Source organism: Schistocerca americana, unplaced genomic scaffold (genome assembly GCF_021461395.2).
Source record: "Schistocerca americana isolate TAMUIC-IGC-003095 unplaced genomic scaffold, iqSchAmer2.1 HiC_scaffold_646, whole genome shotgun sequence".
Classification (NCBI taxonomy): domain Eukaryota; kingdom Metazoa; phylum Arthropoda; class Insecta; order Orthoptera; family Acrididae; genus Schistocerca; species Schistocerca americana.
Window position 1 is genome coordinate 10,001 of NW_025726397.1, and position 5,000 is coordinate 15,000.

General features: G+C 51.4%; 1 non-coding gene across 1 annotated transcript in view; it reads right to left on the reverse strand.

Moving 5' to 3' along the window:
• LOC124588557 overlaps positions 1 to 825 on the reverse strand; it is a 1,910-nt gene extending 1,085 nt beyond the window's left edge. Inside the window, exon 1 of the ribosomal RNA XR_006975760.1 lies at positions 1 to 825. This exon is cut by the window's left edge and continues 1,085 nt beyond it. This is a non-coding gene — a ribosomal RNA (small subunit ribosomal RNA).
• Between the last annotated feature and the right edge of the window lie 4,175 nt (positions 826 to 5,000).

A 5,000-nucleotide genomic window follows, 5' to 3' on the forward strand; every position in this document is an offset into this window, starting at 1 on the left:
GAGACACTCACTCAAGAGCACCCTGGTAGGATTGCAACGGGGTCCGCCTCGGGACGCACGAGCACGCACGAGGCGCGTCGCACGCCTTCAGCTCGCCCCACCGGCAGGACGTCCCACGATACATGCCAGTTAAACACCGACGGGCGGTGAACCAACAGCGTGGGACACAAATCCAACTACGAGCTTTTTAACCGCAACAACTTTAATATACGCTATTGGAGCTGGAATTACCGCGGCTGCTGGCACCAGACTTGCCCTCCAATAGATACTCGTTAAAGGATTTAAAGTGTACTCATTCCGATTACGGGGCCTCGGATGAGTCCCGTATCGTTATTTTTCGTCACTACCTCCCCGTGCCGGGAGTGGGTAATTTGCGCGCCTGCTGCCTTCCTTGGATGTGGTAGCCGTTTCTCAGGCTCCCTCTCCGGAATCGAACCCTGATTCCCCGTTACCCGTTACAACCATGGTAGGCGCAGAACCTACCATCGACAGTTGATAAGGCAGACATTTGAAAGATGCGTCGCCGGTACGAGGACCGTGCGATCAGCCCAAAGTTATTCAGAGTCACCAAGGCAAACGGACCGGACGAGCCGACCGATTGGTTTTGATCTAATAAAAGCGTCCCTTCCATCTCTGGTCGGGACTCTGTTTGCATGTATTAGCTCTAGAATTACCACAGTTATCCAAGTAACGTGGGTACGATCTAAGGAACCATAACTGATTTAATGAGCCATTCGCGGTTTCACCTTAATGCGGCTTGTACTGAGACATGCATGGCTTAATCTTTGAGACAAGCATATGACTACTGGCAGGATCAACCAGGGAGCTGCGTCAACTAGAGCTGAGCAGCCGGCCGCCCGGGAGTGTGTCCCGGGGGCCCGCGCGAACACGCAAGCGTCCGCTCAATTATTCTGCAAACAGGAGGAGGCTGAGCTCCCCTGCACCATACACCTCGAAACCCTCTCAGGTCCCGGCGGCGCGCAGCGCCGTCCTAAGTACTTGGTCGGGTTCGAGAGAGGCGCAATCGCCCGGAGTTTGGCGAGTAGACGCTTTAGGTGCGACCACCCGTGCTCCCAACTGAGCTTGCCGCTGCCGACAGAGGCCCGGGAGCGTGCTGTCGTGGCATTGCCGGCGGGAGACAACACGCGCCACCTACGGTGACCGGCAGCTCCAACGCCAGCGCCACAGAAGGACAAAAGCCCCACTTGGGTGCCGAAGCGAACTCTCCCAGCACAGCGCACGCGCCAACACGTCCGCACAGCTGCGATACAAACCACCTGCGAGAACCGCAGAGGCGACCGAGCAGCAGACGGCGTCGCGGCGCCGAGCGCCGGGCGGCGGCGCATCCTCAGCGCACACAGTCCTCAATCGGACCAGCACACTGCAGATGTCCACCGCGCTTCGCACCGGGCCCGCGAGGACCTACTTTGGCCGCACGGCGCCGCGTGCAGGGTGCGCCGGCGCGCAGCTGCGCCGCCTGCCGCCTCCGTCGGCCGGCGCGCCTGCCACTGGCCGCCCCCACCAGCCGGCTGTAGCGCGTGCGCCCACGCACCGCACGGCCAACACGCCGGGAGGCCCCCCCTCACCGGCCGGGGACGGTCCCACCCAGCCACCGCCGCGTATCGCTTCACACCCACATGCCATTCACGTTCGTGGGCATGGTGGGTATCGCTGCAACAACCGGTTGGTAGCTCAACCGATCGTCGCCATCACTGATTCACCCCTAGCGAGAACAACCGCACCACAACGGTTTACCAGTTGTTCATTTGCGTAACGTCACCAGCAAACGTAGGCGTCCATCGCCATTTGCAAATTCAACGATTGTTGCATGCCTGTGTCAGGTGTCACGACACACTGTCTGCCCACATACACGCAACAACATGTCCACGCTTAGCGAACACGTGGAAGGTGGCCCCCGTACGTATGCGATGTCCATTGCGCGAACGACTGTCAACCGGCCTCTGTCGCATGTCGCAGATGTGGAACGCAGTGCACCGTGCTATCACGGTGTGTGAGAAGAGACGACTACGTCTGACAACACGCGCCACTACATCAACAGACGGCTCATGCTGATCGCCATCCAGGGCATACCACACTGCAATCCAGCTCTTATAGGGAGACGACACGTAGCTGAGTGCACAACATTTGGACCGCATGGTTCGCCGTTGTTGGCGCAGTCGTTGTACGGTCACATGTACCACGATGTATCATTCAGTACATGAGGACCAATGTGCAGTACAGTGTGTGATTTGGACGTACAACATCAGCGGACAGTTGACACAGGCCGTACCACAGCGTAGGCTAAGTGCTTCGCCATGCGAATGCCAATGAACAACTGCAAATGCCAATGAACAACTGCAAAGGGCATTGAGCATGTACGTCCTGCTGCCATCCACATTACAGTGTATAGCTGCAAGGTGTTTAACATGAAGCGATACACTGGGGACCGGGCAGTGCGAGTAGCAAACTATATTGCGGGGGTTGCAGTTAGGCAACACTACACTAATTTAACGCGTCGTATGACAATTACAGAGCAGGTTAAGGCCCAACGTGTGTTGGGTTAAGGCCCAACGTGTGTTGGGTTAAGGCCCAACGTGTGTTGGGTTAAGGCCCAACGTGTGTTGGGTTACGGCCCAACGTGTGTTGGGTTAAGGCCCAACGTGTGTTGGGTTAAGGCCCAACGTGTGTTGGGTTACGTTAAGGGGCAATGTGGGTTACGTTAAGGGGCAATGTGGGTTACGTTAAGGGGCAATGTGGGTTACGTTACGGCGCAATATAGGTTACGTTACGGCGCAATATAGGTTACGTTAAGGGGCAATGTGGGTTACGTTACGGCGCAATATAGGTTACGTTACGGCGCAATATAGGTTACGTTAAGGCGCAATATCGGTTACGTTAAGGCGCAATACAGGTTACGTTAAGGCGCAATACAGGTTACGTTAAGGCGCAATACAGGTTACGTTAAGGCGCAATACAGGTTACGTTAAGGCGCAATACAGGTTACGTTAAGGCGCAATACAGGTTACGTTAAGGCGCAATACAGGTTACGTTAAGGCGCAATACAGGTTACGTTAAGGCGCAATGCAGGTTACGTTAAGGCGCAATGCAGGTTACGTTAAGGCGCAATACAGGTTACGTTAAGGCGCAATGCAGGTTACGTTAAGGCGCAATGCAGGTTACGTTAAGGCGCAATACAGGTTACGTTAAGGCGCAATACAGGTTACGTTAAGGCGCAATACAGGTTACGTTAAGGCGCAATACAGGTTACGTTAAGGCGCAATACAGGTTACGTTAAGGCGCAATACAGGTTACGTTAAGGCGCAATACAGGTTACGTTAAGGCGCAATACAGGTTACGTTAAGGCGCAATACAGGTTACGTTAAGGCGCAATACAGGTTACGTTAAGGCGCAATACAGGTTACGTTAAGGCGCAATACAGGTTACGTTAAGGCGCAATACAGGTTACGTTAAGGCGCAATACAGGTTACGTTAAGGCGCAATACAGGTTACGTTAAGGCGCAATACAGGTTACGTTAAGGCGCAATACAGGTTACGTTAAGGCGCAATACAGGTTACGTTAAGGCGCAATACAGGTTACGTTAAGGCGCAATACAGGTTACGTTAAGGCGCAATACAGGTTACGTTAAGGCGCAATACAGGTTACGTTAAGGCGCAATACAGGTTACGTTAAGGCGCAATACAGGTTACGTTAAGGCGCAATACAGGTTAGGTTAAGGCGCAATACAGGTTAGGTTAAGGTACGACATAGGTTAGGTTAAGGTACGACATAGGTTAGGTTAAGGTACGACATAGGTTAGGTTAAGGTACGACATAGGTTAGGTTAAGGTACGACATAGGTTAGGTTAAGGTACGACATAGGTTAGGTTAAGGTACGACATAGGTTAGGTTAAGGTACGACATAGGTTAGGTTAAGGTACGACATAGGTTAGGTTAAGGTACGACATAGGTTAGGTTAAGGTACGACATAGGTTAGGTTAAGGTACGACATAGGTTAGGTTAAGGTACGACATAGGTTAGGTTAAGGTACGACATAGGTTAGGTTAAGGTACGACATAGGTTAGGTTAAGGTACGACATAGGTTAGGTTAAGGTACGACATAGGTTAGGTTAAGGTACGACATAGGTTAGGTTAAGGTACGACATAGGTTAGGTTAAGGTACGACATAGGTTAGGTTAAGGTACGACATAGGTTAGGTTAAGGTACGACATAGGTTAGGTTAAGGTACGACATAGGTTAGGTTAAGGTACGACATAGGTTAGGTTAAGGTACGACATAGGTTAGGTTAAGGTACGACATAGGTTAGGTTAAGGTACGACATAGGTTAGGTTAAGGTACGACATAGGTTAGGTTAAGGTACGACATAGGTTAGGTTAAGGTACGACATAGGTTAGGTTAAGGTACGACATAGGTTAGGTTAAGGTACGACATAGGTTAGGTTAAGGTACGACATAGGTTAGGTTAAGGTACGACATAGGTTAGGTTAAGGTACGACATAGGTTAGGTTAAGGTACGACATAGGTTAGGTTAAGGTACGACATAGGTTAGGTTAAGGTACGACATAGGGTAGGTTAAGGTACGACATAGGTTAGGTTAAGGTACGACATAGGTTAGGTTACGGTACGACATAGGTTAGGTTACGGTACGACATAGGTTAGGTTACGGTACGACATAGGTTAGGTTACGGTACGACATAGGTTAGGTTACGGTACGACATAGGTTAGGTTACGGTACGACATAGGTTAGGTTACGGTACGACATAGGTTAGGTTACGGTACGACATAGGTTAGGTTACGGTACGACATAGGTTAGGTTACGGTACGACATAGGTTAGGTTACGGTACGACATAGGTTAGGTTACGGTACGACATAGGTTAGGTTACGGTACGACATAGGTTAGGTTACGGTACGACATAGGTTAGGTTACGGTACGACATAGGTTAGGTTACGGTACGATATAGGTTAGGTTACGGTACGATATA